Consider the following 21,760-nt stretch of genomic DNA (forward strand, 5'->3'; position numbering starts at 1 on the left):
CATGAGCTTTCAACACATGAATCAGTGCAGAGAGACAGTCTCTTCACTCACCCATCCGAGCCAGGCAAAGGCAGTGACAAGCAGCATGGGAAGAAATGGCAAAAGTGATAGGAAGAAGGAAAAAACATCTACATCACTTGAGCAGGAGTAATTTTCCTGCTCCATGGCTGTCATGCTGTCTAGCACTTGCAGATGTGGTTGCTCTTAGGGAAGAAAGAGAGCTTCTGGAGCACTTTCTCTGCGTGCTCTAAAAACAAGGAGGAAAGAAGCCTCAGGCACCTTCAGGGGTTGCATGTATTTCGTTTAGAGGAACAACGGCGGGCACAAGCAGTGCCACTGTTCTGTGCTATGGGCATTCACTGAGAGCTCACACCCTCATACAAGTATTAGGAGCCCTATAGTAAGAGAATAAGGCTGAAAAAAAAAAAAGATGGAAAGGGAGAAATGTGAAGTTACAGCTGTGTGTGCATGGTGAGGGATGGTGATTTTCTGCCCTTGTAAAGAGGGCATAGAGATCTCCAGGGGAGAGCACTTCTGCATACACAGCACAAAGGAAAACGGCACAAGCCCCCGAGGGATATCTGTGCTCAGCTCCCCTGGGGAAATAGCCACCACAAACCTAAAGAAGGGAAGTTATCCATAACCTAGAAAATACAGGGAAATATTTTCCACGCCGCTCTGGGAGACCAGGAAGTTATTTTTGGTTTCTGTAGCACAGTGAGTGTCGTTGGGAGCATGTGCAACAACAGAGTTTTCAGCAGCTCCCATTGTATTTGCTGCCATTGACCTTATCACTAATAAGTGCAGGATGTGAATTATAACGGCAAAGATGTAATCGGAGAGGGCTGGAGACAGCTCGTCTGCATCGGGACGAGCGGTTGCTATGACAGAGGCTCTCGCGTTGCTCCTTCTCAAGTGGAACATCAGGTGAAACAAGGACTCTGCTGCTCCTGTTGACTTCAGTGTAAATGAGGGGATGAGTGACCTCACTGTTTCCCTGGATGTGGGAGGTGAGGACACTTTTATGGTGGTGAAGGACAAAGTCATGTTATTGTACTCCCGGTGCAATACGTTGGTATTCTGTGCTGCACTGGGGCTAAATGTTAGTCTCTAGGTATTGCACACTAAGTCACAAAATGTGCAGGGATGCACCAAAGCATCCAGATCCTTCCTGATTTACAGCAGCTTAAACAACTTTGGTGGTGCTATACCCATTGATATCATCTCAGAGTCTGGTTCAAAGTTTCCATGAGGGGTTTAAACCCTATAGGTGTTGTTAAAGCTGATATGATCATGAAGGTTTTGCAGGGGAAAAACAAGGAATCTATATGACTAATGGCACAAAACCCATGTCTTCCCGATGCTGAGTAGCCTGGCCATATAAGCAAGGACTGCCTGACAGTGGCATCCTTTCTTATGAACAGGCCAAGGGAACACTATCTGGTGCTCAGCAGCATGTGCCTTATGTCTGTTAGAGGACCAGTACATCAGTGCAGTCTCCCATGGCCCATGGTGCAGTGGTACAGCTTGGCCAGGCAGAGATGTTGCAGAGGGCTTCTGCAGGGCTTCTGAAGAGACACAGATGTCTTCCAGATGCCTCTGCTTGGCTCTTATGCTGGCTTTAAGAGCTGTGGTTTGGGAAGGTGTTAGAGAAAGGAGCCTCTGGAAGTTTCTGGAGTGTGTCCTTTTCTTCCACCCTCCTGTTTTGTCTCTGCTGTGAAATCATCTTTGAAATATCATAGAATCATAGAATAGTTCGCAAGTGTCTGTGTGTCCAGGACAGTGGGAAAGGGGACAGACTGAAGGGGGATGGGACCAGCAGGCAGTAATATTGTTATTGTCAAATGTATTGATACCAATGATTTGTTTTAAAAGCAAGGGACCCGTAGCCATTTCATCAGGACAGTACCTGATTCACATCACAGCTCCTGCATCCAAGAGCCAAGACTTTCAGGTGGAAATGAGAACAAGCAGAGAGGAGGAGTTTTCTGAGGTGATAAAGGAACAGAAATGATGAAGAGACCTTCATGTCAGGCACTTGACAAAAAACCTGTAGCCTCTCCTTTTGACCTGGGAAATCAGTTCAACCTCCAACCAGGTAAGAAAGTCCTAGGCATCTTGCTGTGTCTTCTGCCAAGACCCTCAATATTTCACAGACATCACAGGATCTTGAGGTGATCTGATCGCTGTTTTGTAAGGGGAGAGATAAAGGGGATTTTGCCTGGCTGGTGTCTAAGCAGACATCTGCTAATGCTCAGCCTGTGCTCTCCTGTGAGCCTGAGAAGAGCCACCTTCTCCAGCCATCATTCGGTTTGGATGACTTTTATAGAATCATAGAATGGTTTGGGTTGGAAAGGACCTTAAGATCGTCCAGTTCCAGCCCCCTGCCATGGTCAGGGACACCTCACACTAAACCATGTCACCCAAGGCTCTGTCCAACCTGGCCTTGAACACTGCCAGGGATGGAGCATTCACAACCTCCCTGGGCAACCCATTCCAGTGCCTCACCACCCTCACAGTAAAGAACTTCCTCCTTATATCCAATCTAAACTTCCCCTGTTTAAGTTTTAACCTGTTTTATGGACTACTCAAATTTGCACAGTGGGTTTCATCCCCAGAGGAGGAGAATGAAGGCTAATATCTCTCACCAGAACTTGTTCTTCCTGTAACCAGCCTGACACTTTTGGCCTGTGTCTGAGTTCCTCTAGCCAGATCCCAAGAAATCAGATTGCGTTGTGAAGTTTCCCAACATATCACTGGTGATAGCAAGGCTGTTCTTCTGCATAGCTTCTTGAGGTGAAGCGTGGTGTGCTGTGGGGAATGACATCCTGGAGATGTGGGAAGTCACAGGGCACATGTCTGTCTCTGGCTGCATTAAGGCTTTGCGATTGTCTGTGTGCATTTTCTTACGTGTGCACAAATGCACGTATCTCAGCAAGGTATTGCTGCCAGATTTAGGGCCCTGTGGAAAAGATGTGGCCATGATGCACCCGTAGCTATATTTTGCAAGAATAGTTGTTGACGTTGCTATTTATACAAACCCCCCCCCCCAAATGTTAGCCATTAATTCATGTCTTTGCATGGTCTGCCCTCCCCAGTGCATCCAATTCCGGAAACATTGTCAGGCCAGTGTCTATGTTGCTGGATCAAGCTGCAGGAGCAAGACGGTCTATGGCCTGTGGAACATAAAGGGCCTCATCATAGTCAAGTAATGAGTACAAGAATGGATGACCTGGTGGATGGGTTCTCAATCCATTCCCCATCTCCCCTGATAATGGATGCTCCTTCAGAGCCACAATGCCAACAGTGCCAACAGTGACAAAGATTTAATTCATGGCCTTTAGCACTGGAAACAGGCATTTAGAGGAGACCTCTTTTTGCTTTAATGAGGGCATTGTCCACAAAGCAAACTCTAGTGATCTAGTGACCTTCAGAGGACCTCCATTCTTTGCAGCAGAGAGCAAGAATCAGTCTGTGCTTTGGCTGGTCTTAACTGTCCCTATGGCCCTGCTGCTGGGTCCAGGGCCTTGAGCAGCTTGGTTTAGTGGAAGGTATCCCTGCCCATGGCAAGGGGCTGGAACTTGACGATCTTAAGGTCCTTTCCAACCCAAACCATTCTATAATGCTACAAGTCTAAGTTAGAGTAGGGTTTGCCCTTGCTAACATATCTGCTATGCTCCCCATAGAGCCTAACTCACTCTCTAGCAACCAAAATTATTTCAAATGGCTTGTGTTGATCTGCATAAAACTTAAGGTCTTTGAAAACTTCATTGTTTGAGATCTGATATAGCAGTCCATAGTGGTCATCGCAATGGCTCTCCTCAACATCATGGTGCAATTGGGACAATGTCAGAAGCAAAGTCTGTATAAACTATCTGCATCACCAGCTCCTCCTCTGGTCGCAATGAGCCAAACTCCCAGGTTCTCCAGAGCACCACTGATTTTTCCAGCTTCCCATTTTTCCTAGTGGGACACAGTGGCTGGAGCTACATCCAGGAATGCAGCCCCAGATGTATCCCCAGAATGCCTCAAAATGCTGGGAATGGTGAGGGGGAAGGGGACAATTTGCAAGTATTGTAAGTCTTCACCTATGGTGGCCATGTATCATGTGTGAATGCTACCTCTATGCACTGATAAGGTCTTGTGCTGTGCATGGAGGGGCTTGCAGACAGCATGATTTAAGGTAGACTGAATCTGAGCTTTGCAGCACAGTAGCAGACTCTCATTTTTACTCCTATAACTTTAGTAATCCATAAATACCAAACCTATGCATTTTGACCGTTTACATTTTAAAAGGCTGTCAGAAACACTCCTCACTAATTTGCTGTGGAAATAGGGAGAAGGAGGGGAAAGCTGATTGTAAATGCTCATCTGTGCCCGATGTCTGGAAAAACTTTATGTGAAATATGAGCTAAAACTCAAATGCAAATTTATGGTGCTTGATCCAGGGCCAAGACAAAGCTTGAGCTCAATTGCTTCAAGGCATGTCTGTGTAGACAATTTGAGGTTAACTGAGATGAAGCCACTGCTAATTTCACTTATTGGTTATAACCTTGGGCAGACTTGAACCTTCTCCCAGGACAAGGATGTCAGCTGAAACACAGTGGCTGCCTGTGCTGCAGCAGAAGGGTGAACTCTCCAAGCAAATTGCCCCAGAAGGGGATTTTGGAGAAGTTAGTGTCTTGAGTGCTCAAAGGCTTCCTTGAAATGATGAAGTACTTGCTTGGTTTAATGAAGACTATCTTTTGTGGTGATATGAATCAGTTTGGACATTCCTCAGAACGCGAAGTCTCCAATCCATGGGGAATCTGATCTATATGTGAAGCAGAGGCATAATTTACACTTAGAAGATACAGTAGCTCCTTTAATCTTCCTGTGAGCTTCCTTTCCCATGCTTGGTAGTCCTCCTGAACACATCAATCATGTTCTCTGTTTTGGTGGTAATCTAACATAGTTTGCTGGCTCCTGTACTGTCAGCAAGCAAGATTACTTGGGATTAGAGAATCATACAAAGGTTTGAGTTAGAAGAGACCTTAAAACTCATGCAGTTCCAACCCCCCTGCCATAGGCAGGGACACCTTCCACTACAGCAGCTTGCTCCAAGCCCTGTCCAACCTGGCCTTGAACACTGCCAGGGATGGGGCAGCCACAGCTTCTCTGGGATGCAGCTGGGCCTCCTCATAAAAGCCACTAGCACCTTTCCCTCTTCCTTGTCTTTGGCTGGGGTCATCTTCTGATGAGGTCGACTTGGCTCTTTCCTCCTCTGGGAGAGACGGAGGATGCCCTCCCACCCCACTTCTGCATGTACGAATGAGGAGCTAAGAGTTCCAAATGAAGTCTGAACTGGGATGTCCTCTGCTACTGCTGTCTGAGCTGCTAGCACTCCTTTTCCATCACCTTGGCAACAAGCCCAAGGACACACTGCCTACCTAGCATCCCTGCCCTATTCATTCTGCTCCTGCCAGCTTGTTCCAGCTCCTGTCCCCAGGTGGGTGTAGCTGTATTTACCCTGCTCTGCATGTCTCTCTTCCCTCCCATGCTATGGCTTTGGTATCAACTCCGACCTAAAAGGTTAGGCTCAGGTCACAAGATAAGCATGGCTAGGAAGAGGATTAGGTAGGTCCTGTGTTAGCAAATGCAGGGGGGAATAGCTACAGTCAATGCTTATGTTCAATTCATTTCCAGCTAGGATGTAGATAGCACCCTACAAATACTAGCCAGGCTAATCCTTCCTGCTGAGGTTTACAGATCTTCCACTTCCGAAACTAGACCTAAGTGCAGAGAAACCTGCAACATGTAACAGCGAAGTAGCATGGAATAGTTAAAAGAGAGTTTATACCTGGGAGACATGTTTGCAAGTGAAACTGGACGCCCAATAGAAGTGAGTTTGGAGTGTGTTCGTTAAACCAGGTCAAAGCGAATGAAGCTCTGTAGAAATAAAGTTACTTTAGTTTCCGTAGTGTCAACATAAATGCTTAATGTTGTCTAAGCAAGAAGGTGTCAGTATGCTGAGAAAACCATAAGGCCTGTAAGGATAGGGTAGTGTTTCAGGGTAGGAGATCTAAGGTGCCCCAGGACACTGACGGACAGCAGCGCAAAGGTGGCATCATTTTTCCATATGGGTATTTAGCCAGATGTAGCCTTCATTGCACTTCCTCCATGGAGTCTACATTTTATCTGCAAGCCTGGGGACCCTGCCACTGTAATAGCAACGACCCCATGGATACAACCCTGCTTTGCTAACAGGGAAAAGGGGAAGGAGGCAGCTGCTGGGCTGCTGTGCACAGCTGATTCTGAGTGTGATGCATCACCGCTCTACTCTGCATTGACTTGTCACTCAGAAGCAGATCACATCACCAGCCAGGCGAGCTCCCCGCCTCTGCAGGTTGGGCTGTAAAAGAGGCTGCTTATGTCAGAGCCCTGCTCTGTTGTGGGGCTTGTGTGAACTGCTGTGTCACCGTTTCATTGTGGTCCTGTGCTTTCAAACAGGCTCTGCAGCTGCTGCTCCTTCTCCTGTTTTATTTGGAGCGAAGCAACGGAGAGTCATCATGGGCCCATTTTGAATGCTCTTCCTCTGTGGCAGTTTGCCTGAGGATGAGATGAATCATCGGCAGGTTCCGTGCCCTGTCCTCGTGAGTGGGAATTAGAGGGAAGGCTCCGGGATTACTGGTGATTGTCTCTTGAATTGTGCATTTCACAGGGCTGGAGGCTGTGATGGTCTCCTGGTCCTTTGGGTCCTGCTTAAAGGGGGATGAGCTATTCTGATCTGCTCTGCCAGCTGGTAGCAAAACCTGTTAGGTCTGCCTGACCTGTCAAATTGTTAGGGTTCAAATGGATTAGGAAAGGAACGTCAAAAAATGTTCCCAGCATATAGATGCCTCATAGCCTTGCAGCAGACTATGTGTCATGGAGAGAGGTGTGTGCAATCAGGGATGGAAGGGAGATAATGGGAACATTGGCTCCCTTGCTGCATTTTGAACCATTAAAGTTACTGTGCCTAAGTAAAGTCAAGGAGTAATTAAGCACTGAGGGTTACAAGCCAGACCCCAGAGTGCTGCACACAGTCTCAGGGAGTTTCATTCGGATGATCAGGGAAATAGGGGATGTATTTTGTGGGAAGAGCATACGGATCACTTAGTGAGGCTGAAAGAATAGGTGAAACAAAAGACGTTTGAAGGCAAAAGAAGAATCTATGTTCAATATGTTGGGGAAAAAGGTATTTATCTTAAATATAGCAATAATGGGAGATCGAATGGAAATAAATTGGACATGGACTTCTTTAGCTTGGGAAGGAGAATAATACTTCTAAGCCTCAGAGTCATTTCAGGAAACCTTTCTGAAGAAAGGCATCCAACCTGTTTCAGTGTGCAACGGGTAAAGCTGAGGAAGGGACTGCACAAGAGAGGTGCCTTCCTGCAGGAAGAGGTGCAAAGTGCCTGGGTGAGGGTGTGGGATGTGTTGGCATCCTCAGGAGGGCATTAGAAGGAGATGGCCCTTGCTGTTCTCCGTTTGTTGACTGTGTTGAATTATTGCCATGTTTCAGGGTTTCTGCCAGGAGGAAGGAAACCTTTCCTCCTTTACGCAGAACTTGGCTTTGGGTTTGATGTGTTCTTGGGGCTTTTTAGTTTCCTTTCCCAGTTAGTACAGGACTGTCCCAAGTGAAACTCAGCTTGGGGTGGGAGCAGAGAAGCTCCATTTGTGCTTTTAGGAGAAAGAAATGTTTCAAGTGCCCCTGGCATCCACACACCCCACATTTATCCTGGAGTCAGCCTGAACGTCAGAGAGGAATTGGGCTGGGTCCTTCCTCCTCTGTAATGCAGAGGGTGGGTGACATCATTTGACATGGACCCATGTCAATGGACTTGGCAGCACACTTGCTGTCTTCTGCCTTTCTACAAAGGCACGTGGTCCTTTTAAGTCCTTTGTATTTCAGGTCTCTCCTTGGCTGTGAACTGCTGGGGATGCACATGGTTGAGCAAGACCCTGATCAGGGCTTCTTGGGGGCTCTTTCAGACCTGCAGCTAATGCCTTGGAAATGGCATGAGGTGACCGTGGTGACCAGCTCTGGAGCTCTGCACTCCACAGTGAGTGGTTCACAGGATTGATGTGGGGTGACTTATTTCCATCAGGATCTTTCCCTTCCATAGTGCCTTGGTAACCCAGAGGAAATTCCTCATGCAAGTATTGCCTAACCAGGAGCACTTTGTGTCTGAGAATGGAAGGGATAAGTCATAGCTTTTCTTTTCCCGCTCTGATCTATCAGTAATCTGAGATGTCCTGGTTTTGGCTGGGATGGAGTTCATTTCCCTCAGTGGTTAAACCTTGACAATGACAAATAAAACACAGTTTCAGACAGGAAACTGTTAGTGCGGTGTGTAACTGCAGGTTTGTGCTGGAGCTGGAGCGTTCCCATACATCCCATCTGCGATGTGACTGACCCGGAGCGTTCCAAGCCCTGGATCCAGCAGTGCCAGATACAAACCACAGTTCCTTTGGAGGCCTGGGCTTGGACCACTTGTCCCTGGGGTGGATAAGCTGCACACTGGTACAGCACCTCTAGCCAGGTGCATGCAGGACACTGAATACAGCGTGGCCAACAAGTCAAGACACGGGCAGTGACCCTCCCATGTGTCTGCAGGATGACAGGGGTCATTTAGACCTAATGAGGTCTACAGCAAGTACAGAGGAAGGAGTTGCAGTGGGAAAGGTTGTCCCAGGGCTATCCCAGGGTCATTTATGCAACAGTTTGCCAAGACAAGAACAGGGGATGCCAGCACTGTCTAGGTACGAGCAGGGTCTGTAGCAGGCTGACATCATAGAATCATAGAATCACAGAATGGTTTGGGTTGGAAAGGACCTTAAGATCATCCAGTTCCAACCCCCCTGCCATAGGCAGGGACGCCTCACACTAAACCATCCCACCCAAGGCTTCATCCAACCTGGCCTTGAACACTGCCAGGGATGGAGCACTCACAACCTCCCTGGGCAACCCATTCCAGTGCCTCACCACCCTCACAGTAAAGAACTTCTTCCTTATATCCAATCTAAACTTCCCCTGTTTCAGTTTGAGCCCATCACCCCTTGTCCTGTCACTACAGTCCCTAATGAAGAGTCCCTCCCCAGCATCCTTATAGGCCCCGTACATCCTTTCCATATGCTTAGCTAGAGGAGCTGCTCTGTGCAGCATCATGTAAAGACCATTTCCAGCCATGGAAAACATGGCATTTCCATGCCTGGCTGCTGCTGGCCTTGGGATCATCTGGGCATCTGGAGTGGCTGAGTGGATGGGGCTGAACCTCAGCTACGTGATGTGCTGAGGTGAACAGAAGAGAGGAGCACGTCCCCTTTCCTTGTCTCACAGAGGGAGGGAAGCAGGGGCTGCCTGGAGCAATCTTTGGGCTCTCTCCATTGCTGAGCCTGGGTCCTTTACTACTGTCATGGTCACAGTGGGCTTCTTCTTGCCCGTGCCTGGACCCTGCCCCCTGCCACAGGCAGCTGGAGCAGTGTCCATAAAGCTCCAACACGCTGGTCCCTGTCATGGAGGGTATGGAGTGAGGGTCCTGCCTCTGAGGGGACATCGAGCCCAGCACAGAGCAGGTCCCGTCCCTGAGGGGACATCGAGCCCAGCACAGAGCAGGTCCTGCCTCTGAGGGGACATCGAGCCCAGCACAGGGCAGGTCCCGTCCCTGAGGGGACATGGAGCTCCCCGTCACCGCCGCCCCCAGCCCCACCACCCAGAGGCCTTTCCCGCAGCGCCATCTTGCGGCGGCCCGCGGGCCGCGGGGCGGACGTGGCGCTGACTCCTCGCTTCCCCTTACTCTTTCCCTTCTCCCTTCTTCCATTTCCCTTCTCTTCCATTTCCCTTCTCTTCCATTTCCCTTCTCTCCTCTTCCATTTCCCTTCTGCCCTCAGCCTCCCCGCGCCCGCCGGGCACAGGGGTTTCATCCGCGTTACCCCTCACTGGCGATGGAGCCAGAAACCGGCTCTGGGCTCGCCCCCTGGGCAAGGGCTGAGGAGAGGGAGGAGGGAGAAGGGTCCAGCCCGTGCTGCGGTGCTGGCAGGGAGGCCATGCAGCTCCTGCCACAGAGCAGGAACCGACACCATTTCCCCCCGCAGGTGCTGCCTGAAAGATGCGTTCTGCTGAGCTCTGACACCGTTTTCTGCTCGTTTTGAGGTAAAAGCAGCACCGGAGGCCATCTGCAGCCATCTGATGGTGGGGCAGCTGCAGGGGACTGAAGCAAGGGCTGCCCTGGGGGTGATCGGCCGTCATGGACTTGGGGGTCAATGTACAATGAGCTCTGAGGAGGACATTAAATCCTCCCTGTCCTGGGCCGTGCACAAACTGTGCTGTTTGTTGGCCGCAGTGGGATGGAGCTGCACAAGGAGAACCCAGCAGGGATTTCTGTGGGGTCCATCACACCCAGGTGTGTGTGAGGGGACCCTCAGGGCTCCTTGGGCTCTCAAAATGGGGGAAACTGAGTCCAAACTGTGTTAATTGTGAATAATCATAGAATTACAGAATCAGACTGGTTTGGGTTTGGAAGGGACCTCAAAGCTCATCCAGTTCCAACCCCTGCCATGGGCAGGGACACCTTCCACTAGAGCAGCTTGCTCCGAGCCCCTGTGTCCAACCTGGCCTTGAACACTGCCAGGGATGGGGAATTACCTAATCTGGCCTTCACCCAAACAGGCCAGAGTTCACCTCCTGCCCTTTGAGAAGGGCACCCGAGCTTGTTCTCCTGGGATGGAGACTTCACATGGTCCCTCAGAAATCAGTGTCTGTGGATGATTCCCTTCAAATGTAACACATCTCCCATGTCCTCCCCTGTTTGGATGTGCTCCTGGGGTAATTCTCATCAGAAACTGTTCTCTCTGTCTTATACATTTCCCCAAATCCTTAACCAGGACGGGTGGTGGACCAGGCAGGTATAAACACAGAATGTGCTCAATGCTTAGCACAAAAGCATAGAATCATAGACTCATAGAATGGTTTGATTTGGAAAGGACCTCAAGATCATCCAGTTCCAACCCCCCTGCCATGGGCAGGGACATCTCACACTAAACCATCCCACCCAAGGCTCTGTCCAACCTGGCCTTGAACACTGCCAGGGATGGAGCACTCACAACCCCCCTGGGCAACACATTCCAGTGCCTCAGTACCATCACAGTAAAGAACTTCTTCCTTATATCCAATCTAAACTTCCCCTGTTTAAGCTTTAACCCGTTACCCCTTGTCCTATCACTACAGTCCCTAATGAAGAGTCCCTCCACAGCATCCCTATAGGCCCCCTTCAGGTACTGGAAGGCTGCTATCTGGTCTCCACGCAGCCTTCTCTTCTCCAGGCTGAACAGCCCCAACTTCCTCAGCCTGTCTTCATACGGGCGGTGCTCCAGTCCCCTGATCATCCTTGTGGCCTCCTCTGGACTTGTTCCAACAGTTCCATGTCCTTGTGGCTGTAGAAGCCTTGTGTAGCAATGCATACTTAAATGTACTTAAATGTAGAGATGTAATGGTGTAGAGATGTAATGGTATAGTAGAGTCAACAGGGAACCTGCAAAATACAGGACTTTGTTAGCTGATCTAAAGGAAAGAGTCACAATAAGGATAGGGAGGAGTTTAAGTTTCCCCATCCTCCCATCATCTTCCCGACCCTTGGGAGCTCCATGGGGATTTCGGGCTGTGTTCAGCAGAGGGCAGTGGTTGGTTTGGTCACTACTTGGCTGGCAGCATCAGACCTCTTAAACCACTGCTGCGGACTTCGCTATTAGCTAAAATCATAGTGCTGCAGAGCATCCAAAAGAGATGGTGCAGGGAGGGTCTGCAGCAAAACGTCTTGGGGAAATGCAGCAAACCTTCCTCTTCCCACTCCGTGCCAGATGGAAAAACTATAAAAGAGTGTCCAAGGAAAAAAAGGATAAATTATTCCTTTGCATGGTTTAAATCTGGCTTTCAAGAATGGCATTTTTTTATCTGCAAGTGTTTAATTGAAATACATAAACCACCCCGAAATCTTAAGCCTGATGTATGTGTTTATAAAATGTCCCTAAACCATATATGTAACCAGTACTGCTCATGTAGTAGGACTGTTTGGGGCTGTTCAGCCTGGAGAAGAGAAGGCTGTGTGGAGACCAGATAGCAGCCTTCCAGTATCTGAAGGGGGCCTATAGGGATGCTGGGGGGGGACTCTTCATCGGGGACTGTAGTGACAGGACAAGGAGTAACGGGTTAAAACTTAAACAGGGAAAGTTTAGACTGGATATAAGGAGGAAATTCTTTCCTGTTAGGGTGCTGAGGGACTTGAATCGGTTGCCCAGGGGGGTTGTGAGTGCTCCATCCCTGGCAGTGTTCAAGGCCAGGTTGGATGAAGCCTTGGGTGGGATGGTTTAGTGTGAGGTGTCCCTGCCCATGGCAGGGGGGTTGGAACTAGATGATCTTGAGGTCCTTTCCAACCCTAACTATTCTATGATTCTATGATTCTATGTGAGTGAAGAATATCACTCAGCCTCTCATCATCTGGGCATCCTGTTCCCGTGGGAAGGGAAGAGATGCGGGAAAATGGAAAAATTCATGCATCACAAGGATACCAGCCACCTGGGCCGAGCAGTGTGTCTAAGGTGGCCTTGGGAAAGTTACTTCAGCATAGCAGAATTGGCATGGAGCTGCTCCAGAAAGCCTGGGAAGGGAACACCAGGGGACAGTGCCTGTGACAGTCCCCCTGCGGCTGCTGGCATGCCAGATGCTGCTGTGGGAAGGAAGCCAAGGCTGGGAATTCCTTGCCAATTTCTCTGTATGGGGCTGGTGACAGCTGAAATGACATCAAACTTGTCGGTGCAGAGCAGCCTTGGGGGTGCTGCAGGATCTCACCTCTGTGCAGGAAGAATTGGATTCCAGTTCACTGACACTGGGTGAATGAGAGGAGAGGGGAGAATGACTGGGGAGCGAGTCTGGAGGAGGCCACAGGGATGATCAGGGGCTGGAGCAGCTCCCGTATGAAGACAGGCTGAGAACATTGGGGCTGTTCAGCCTGGAGAAGAGAAGCTGCATGGAGACCTCAGAGCAGCTTCCAGTATCTGAAGGGGACTATAAGGATGCTGGGGAGAGACTCTTCATCAGGGACTGGAGTGACAGGACAAGGGGTGATGCGTTCAAACTGAAACAGGGGAAGTTCAGGCTGGATATAAGGAAGAAGTTCTTTACTGTGAGGGTGCTGAGGCACTGGCACAGGTTGCCCAAAGAAGTGGTAAATGTCCCATCCCTGTCAGTGTTCAAGGCCAGGCTGAACAGAGCCTTGGGTGATATGGTCTAGCGTGAGGTGTCCCTGCCCATGGCAGGGGGTTGGAACTGGATGATCTTAAGGTCCTTTTAAACCCAAACCGTTCTGTGAGTCTATGATTCTAAGTATAAAGGCAGAGCAAAGCTTGTGAGGAATTGGAGAGGCTGGAAGTTAACAAAATCAAGTACTTAGCCATGACCTGCCTGCGCAGCTTGGACTCTTCATCTCACCATTTGCCTGCCATGGTCCTGTGCCCTTCCCCACACAGATATATGGAGTTTTGAATGTGAAACCTAGGTCAAAATCCAACCCCACATTCAGTGCTGACTGCTCTGGGACATGGCACAGACCCAGCACTTAAGGCATAGAGGGGATATGGCCTGATGGCACAAGTTTACAGCCTCACTGGGATGAGCCAGGAAATAGCAATTGTTTTAGCAATTCCATGCTCCTGCACTTCTGTTGGCAGGATCAGTCTCTGGAGAGAGAGATCGGGGCTGGTTAATTGTTCAGGAAAAAATAGCTGTATGTGTTAATTATAAGTAATATGACATATATAATGTATATTCTAGATGGGAAGAGCTATGAAAGCCTGGAAAAGTGGAGGGGCCCAGGGCAAATAGGAGGCCTGTTCTGGTGTTAAACTGAGAGCAAGTGAAACACCAATCTTGCCTGGTGCTAAGCATTCTCTGCTCCTACTGCAGGCAAAAAGAAGACTTCTAGCAAAAGGAAGACTTCCTAGCAAAAGGAAGACTTCCTAGGATTATGCCCAAGTCTAAAAAGAAATGATAGGATAATGCCCAAGTCTAAAAAGAACTGATAGGATATTTATGCCTGTGTCCCAGCAGCTATATCATTTCTCCAGTGCTTGGAAAGACCTCAGGCAGGCTGTTTCCTGTGATTTTATGCACTGCTCGCTGGGCAAAGAGACCCCCTGGAGAGCCATGAAAACTTATTCAGTCTGCTGATAGTGAGGGGAAAGAAATGTACATTGCCATGTACAGGAAAGAAATGTTGTCCTTGAGGGAACTGGAGAGGGAATGAAGGGATCTCATTCCCTTTTGAGCTGACAGTCAAAAGCTAATCCCCCAAAAGCTGTCCTGTGGTTTTCACCTGCTCAGGTTGTCTGTTTGTGCTCACACTGCTGGCTGTTCTTCCACCAGAAACATGGCTCATGGGAGGGGGAAGCTCCACAGGGCCCTTAAGGTAACCTTGGATGTGGTGTAGATAAGCTCTCAACATCTTTCACTAGAGGCTGCATGCACAGATTGTGCCTCAGTTTCCCTCTCGCTTTCACCCGACATCTCCCTGCTGTACCTGTGGCCTCTCTCTCCCTGTCTCTGCAGGGTTTGTACCCTCAAGACTGGGGTCTGCGGTGACCATGGTGAAGCGTTTCTTTCTCCATGCACATGCACATGAACACATCATTGCACAGACTTATCCCCTTTGAATTTATGGTTTCACTGGTTCTTAGGGTGTTTGTGTTCTTGGGTATTCAGCCGGGTGCTCAGCTCTCTCAGACCCCAGGGCAGGAGATCAAAGGTGCTTTTTCTTGTGGTCACCAACTGCAGCACACCACTGGAGCCTCAAGTGAGAAGGATTTCCAGGAATAGCCCAGAATAGATCCCCCTTCCACTGAAATCCCTGTCTGCTCCTGAGTGCTGGACTGCGATCCGGGTGATCTCTGATTTCCATCACATAGCAGGAATTTGCTGGTGTATTAAACAGCTCACAGGCTCCTGCTGCTTGCTACAGATGAGGGAACTTCCCTGTCTGCAGCTGTATCTGCTCCTTGCCCTGTGTTCCCATCACATAACTGCAAACACACACTCTGCATTGACACCCATACATGCTCCTTGCGCACCTATGCCTCTGTGCAGTTGTCCTACCATGTTCTGTGCAGCTCTCCCTTCGGATTCTCCTGCTCCCTCATTCAGCATTGCTGACAAATGACCCTCTGGGATTCTTTTGGCAGAGCCAATTGATTTTTCTTGCCTCGCAGGAGCTTGCAGCACAAACAGCTGCTCTATTGATCGTGGAAGTGAAGTTTCAAATAGCACATCCGCATTCCCTGTGCTGGCAGCTGCTGCTATTAAACATGGCAGACGTGGAGACAATGTGCAGAGAACACCTCTCTGTTTTCCAGTCCTTGTGAGCTTGGAGGAGCTACACACATGAATGCTAAATGCAGAGTACCTGGGCTCTGCTAAGCAGGTCTGGCCAGATACTAAAAGGAAACTGAAAATGTTAAGGGTACACACTGGCAAGCCTGTAGCCTTGGGTGGTGAGTGGATTAAGCACCATTCTCCCATGGTCCTAGAACATAAGCTGTGTACCTCAGTCCCTTTTTATCACCCCCCAACTGCCTCAGTGTAAAGATGACCTTAAACCTCCATTAAATCAATTGATAGACTAATACCCCTTTCCCCCTCATCTCTTACCTTTCTCTGATGTTTCTACCTGGAAGAGGCAGCTGCAACATAAGCAGCTCAGCAAATAACCCCCAGAAAACCTGAGCCTGCAAACACACCTCATAGGAAGAGACCGAGTAATTTAGTTTCTCTGGAGTGCAGGAATGCTGTGTTGTTTACAAATACCTTTGCTGGGAGAAAAAAGTCTGGCATTTAGGGATGTAGTAAGCTGTTGGGCAAAGACAGAGCAAATATCTGTGGCTTGGAATGTAACTCTGCAAAGAGAAAGAAAGTGCTTTATCTTCTTTAAACCTCTAAGACACATCAGAGCAAAACCGCAGGCTCTTCTAGAAAAGGGCCTCCGATTTAACTGGGCTGATGCTGGGAAGAATGGATGAGGCTTTCTCATCTCTGTTAGGCATGCAGTAACCTTAGAGGGAGCTCCTGCTGGCTTCCAAGTCCTTCCAGTCTTGGGAGGCAGCAAAGCCATGCCTGGTTTGATGCTGCACAGGTTAATATACCCTACAACAGCTTGCTGAAACCTCTGGAGGCCAGGTAACATGTTAGCAGTGGTAGAACTGTTAGGATTGTATAGATAAACCATCCACTAGTTTGCTTTAATGATGACAATCCAAATCTGTTTGCTCTGTGCAATGTTTGTCATAAGATGAAGCATGGTTACCAAAATTATCATGTAGACTAGTCTGTATATAAGAGCAGGCCAAGAGGTTACAAGAGGAAGGGTTTCCGGGTTGGGTAGGAGGCACAAAGTAAAGCTACCAGATAAACAAGCCATAACTTGTGTCAAGAACCTATCAACAGATTCCCACCACACACTCTGCGAATGGGCAGCTGTGCAGAGAACCGGCGTCGTGAGCACCGCCGTGTTTCCCAAGCAGTGCTGGTATTTCCAACTCTAAATAATATCAATCAAGGGAGGCCTGCCTTGGGAAGCCAGGATTTGGGCAGTCTCCAAGCTATCCGCAACGTCCAGGGGCTGGAGACTGGCTCCTGTGTAATGAACTTCACAAATGAATTTATAGGCGTCCTTCTCTGGTTGGAGAGATGCTCCCTGTGAGATTAAAGGAAGGGTGAGCCAGTGGCTGGGCCCATGCCATGCCTTATTCCAACATGGACTTCCCCTGAGCAAGTGTCTCAGCGGAATCTGTTTAACTGACCTGCAGTGATCTCCATCTGTGGAGACACACAAGAACTTTTAGGCCTAGTTTTGAGGCCTCTTTTGGAGGAGATGGAAGTAAAGGTGCTCTGTGTAAAACCTTCACTGTTATTTTGCTTCTGGTTGCTTGAACCACATAGAGGGAATTTTGTTTGATTGATTTAAGGCAATGTCAGGAAAGTCCTGTTAGCGTCCGCTAAGGGACAAAAGAGAAGCCAAGGGGTCTTCTGCAAGGGAGAGAGGCAAAGCCTTGAGGGTATCCCCAAGAATATGTCTTTTGGGGCTGGCGCTCAGACTAGTGCTTGCTCTTTGGCTGTTCCTACTGAGAAGAGCACAAGTGACATGGTTGGAAGACTCATGATTGGATTAGAGCTCTTGACCAAGATTTTGACAAAATAAGCTCTATTCTGGCACATCTACACCTTCATGGAGCATTGTACATGTCTACATGGCTGGCTGAGAGTCAGCTGGTGCTTGAGTATAATTCCCTTCATAACCCATATGAGAACCAAACTCTAGATCATGTTTGCTCACTGAGGCATGGCAGTGCAGCACATCCTGATCTCTACCCACGTTTATCTTTTAATGAGCAACTTCAAGTCAGAACTCCAGAAACTCCCTTTCCTTCCTTACAAGAGGCTTACATATTGTACCATACCTACGCAATGACGTCTTGTAGTCAAGAGCAGAGCACTCAAGGAAAATCAACTCTTCACATCCCATTCAGCCCTTTCACAGGGGCTGCAAGTCAGCTGTGTTACCTGAGAACTGGGCTGAGTGAGTGATAGGACTAGAAGGAGGTAGGTAAAGAGATTTCTTGGTCCAGCTCCGACTGACATAACATCAAGTGTGATGGGGGACACGACTGTCCACTCTATTCCTTTGTTTCTTCTTTCCTTGTGGTCCTAAGCATGTTTCACTTCTTTGGTGGGCTGTTGCCAAGGTGGCCTTGTGTTGCCAAGTCAATGGAGAAAGCAGACCAGCAAGGGCTGCCAGTTGTTTAATTTCCTGCTATTAATGGAGCTTAAGCTGAACATCTATGGTAAATATTTACCTCTGCTTTTCTGTGGCCCAGAGTTGACAGATGATGGACAGCAGTCTGCCCTCCCCGTTGTGAATACTTGGCTTTATAAAAGCAAATACAAGAAGGGGAATGGAGCTGGGAGAGGGCTACTTACCTTCTCATTGGGATGGCAAAAGTTCCTGTCTGTGAGCTTTCACTGAGATTGCCATGAAGGACTTTCTCCTACATGGAAACTCAGTTTAATTTCATCTGACAGGCTCTTTTTTTGTTGCATGGGCAACTGGAAAGTAGAACCTCAGTCCTGAGCTGGGCTGTTAGCTCTACATACAGCCATGAAGGAAACACAAAATCACTTGTGTTAAAACTCAAAGCCATTCCTAAATCAATCTGACCTCTGATGCTGTAGTCAAGCATCCTGAAGAAGGATTGTTTCATGAACCTTGATACACTCTCAGCATTAGGAGCTTATAAAAACACTTAGAGAATCTCACATCTCTGCCAGGGAAGTTCTGGTGCTTTTTGTACCATCTGCTGTGTATGCAGGAAGGATGGAGCCACGTCTAAGTAAAGCCAGTTCTTTGCCCAGGGTAACAGACTCTGTTGGTCCAGTGTCCTCAGCTTGGGATGGGATTATTGCGTAGATGATTTTAGTGACAGACAGCAGTCAGCAGAGGTCTTTCAGCAAAGGGAGCAGGGATGGAGCAGACAGAGGACATGAGGGAAAGGAATTGCACTTCAGAAAGAAGGGATCAGAGAGCTAGAAAGCAGGTGGGTATTGCAGTGGATATTCCCCTCTGCATCCCTATTAGGTCCCAAAACTGAACAGTGTCCACCATGAAGCACTGATACACTGCAGTCAAGTAGTCAGTCATTTCTTGTGCCTGGGGACATGCTGCCATCTCCCAGTCTGCCTCTGGCTGGGATGCCCTGCAGAGCATGGGATGTGTGTTGTGACATTTCAGGTGACACCATCCAGAATTTCAGGTGGCATCACCCAGCACTTCCCATGACAATCCTGCTCATCATGTAGCCAACATACACAATGGATGCAGCTGGATAGCCCACGAGCATGTACACTGCAACAGATCCCCTCCTGCATGCCCTGCACCCTCTTCCGAAGGCTGACAGCCATATTCCTTATTCCCAGCACACAGGAGACCCTCCTGTCTTCTACTGCAAGACCATAAAAGCTCAGATGGATGTGGAGAGTTCACTCTTGTCCCTCTCCTGGGCCTCACCATGGGAAGGGGATAAAGTGCTCTGCTTTTAGGCTTTTTCTTCCTAAAATGGGAGTCTTTCAGCTCTGATCCAAGCACTGGAATCCTCCCCAGAGCTCCTGTTTTCGGACTAATGATGCCCAGAAGGGGAAAAGCAAGCCAAGTCCTCACTTGTCTTCCTGTGTCATCCTTTGCTGGATATCAGGTCCCTGTTTTCCCTGGCTGCCTTCCCCTGTATTAGCTTCCTCATCCTTGTTCTCCTCTCTGTGGGGCTCCACTTGTTGTTTAACCCATTGGCTCTCTCTCCTTTCCTTCCTCCTTTTTTACTTCATCTTGGGCTCTGGTTCCTCCACAATGTCTTCCTCATCTTCCCTTGTCCTGGAACAGCTGTGGGGATCAAACATGCCTTCTCCTCCCAAATCCTTACCCACAGCCTCTCCAGCCCTTAACACCTTAGAAGGAGGCAGCCCACAGGTATAGGATAGGTGAGGTGTTTCTCCAGTGTTAATGCAGGTGGCCTGGGCTGATAGCACTGACATGGGCAACTCCACTTCAGCCTTTCCTCAAGTCAAGCTTCCACCTGCTAATAGTGCTTATTAGTGCTGATTGGGCTGACTAATGAGACTGCTGCACACATCTGAGAGACAGCAAAACCCAGAGGGATGAGGAAGGAAGAAATTGCTTTTGCATATAACCTTGTTTCTTCCTCTTTGCAGTTATCAAGACGGTGCTGGAGGGAGTTGCTCAGAGGCCAGAAGGAAGCTAATCTTGGCATAATACCGCATGTGTGGAGTCATGGGCTCCTTTTCTGGTGCAGAACTGGGGACTTTCAGCTTTGCTGGGCCCATGTGTTGGCAGTGGGACTGAGAGCTGCCTATTCTGCACCTCTGCCTTGCTACAGGTTTCTTGCCTGTAGCAGGAAATGCCCTACAAAGGCAGAAGTGCTTTGGAACATGGGCTGTGCTGAATGCGACACAGGTGAGACACACAGCAAGGAGAGGAAGAAACTGAGCTTTATCGCTGGTACCCATCCCCTGGCATGCCGAAAGACTGCAAACATCTGTGTGTTGTGACTCAGGCAGGCAAGCTCATGGTTAGCAGACATCTCTTGTCACAGGAATGAATGAGATCCCAAGAAATACATGTGAGATTTTCCATGATCTTTCTTTGCTAGCCTCTGGGCAGCTAGAGGGTTTATTTCTAATTCACTTCATAGGATTTCAGATGCACAAGAGAACCACAGCACATGAAAGAGGAATGAATACTGTTATTCCCTGAAAGGTCAAGCTTTTTACAGAGCTCTTTATTGCTGTTAAGCTCTTTAGAGAACGCTGTATTCTGTCTACTTGGTGGTGGTAGTATGATATGCAATGCCATCCATCCCTATTACTATCTCAGCCTCTGGGGAGTGATCCATATCCTCAAAGGCTGTTAAGTGCCTGATTTTACTGGGAATCATTGGGAATTTGGCATCTAAATCTTTAAGTACTCTGCATAAACAACTGCCCTGCAAAAGTTGATCTCTGTCATAGAATCATAGAATAGTTAGGGTTGGAAAGGACCTCAAGATCATCTAGTTCCAACCCCCCTGCCATGGGCAGGGACACCTAAAGCTAAGTGCTTTACCTTAGCAGTCTCTGCATGTGTTTAATGATGCATGGAGTTACGTTGCCCTTGGAGGATTCCCTATTGTACTGTGTGTGGCTATTCTCATCCCAGAAAGGGCAGGTTAGGGTAGGAACAAGACTATTGCAATCCCTGTTGGGGACTAAGAGGCAACCCAAAGAGATACCCTGAGCAGAGACATAGTGCAGATCAAAAGGTAAGAGACCACAAGGAAAAGCAGGATGTGGAAACAATATACATTAAACAAAGAACACAGAAGTCAGTAAAAAAATAAGCTAGTTTGGGCATTATTAGGTCCTTTCCAGCTTTTGGAGACTGTGTCCTTGATAATGGACAAGACCCTTCTTTGGAGATGGTACAAAATGAAGGACTGAAAGCTCTGGATAAGGCAGTAGGCGTTACCAAATAAAGAGAATTATTCAGTCTCAGGTGGCTTTTATAGGGAGTGAATAATACACTGACAGTAAAGGGAATTCAGACCACTATAGTTTAAGTTTACAGCAGAAAGACAGAGCTTCAACTAAGATCCTGTTTAGGAACTTAAAAATCCAAGCAAATAACCTCAGAGGTTTTATCCTGACCTCAGATGAGCAACTGCACTGAAAAAGATGTTGAAACATTTCTGTATATGGCAAAAAGCTGGTGATGGCAGAAGAAAGGGAGGTGTGAAGCTGTAGTTCGTTGGAGCAAAGAAACTAAAATAAGCCAAGCACTGAGCTTGCGCTTTTCCTCTTGTTGCTCTGAAGTAGTCTTGGCAAAAGACAGTGCTGTGTACGTGACACACATTTTCATTACTAACAGCTTGAATAGCATGGAAAGGTCTGAGAGTGTGTTGGTGGGCATGAGTTGTTGGAGTTTGCAGGGAAGTGCAGACCTTTGAGGCATCAAATACTTTCTCCAGATGAGGGGCTGGTGGAAAACAGTGGCAGAAATAGCCTGGCTGAGAAGTCAGAGCCTCATCCGTGTGTGCTGATGCATCATTTGACAGAGAGCTGCTAAGAAGGTGGCATTGGTTGTTAGGTACCTGTAAC

Source organism: Lathamus discolor, chromosome 2, assembly GCF_037157495.1.
Source record: "Lathamus discolor isolate bLatDis1 chromosome 2, bLatDis1.hap1, whole genome shotgun sequence".
Classification (NCBI taxonomy): Eukaryota; Metazoa; Chordata; class Aves; order Psittaciformes; family Psittacidae; genus Lathamus; species Lathamus discolor.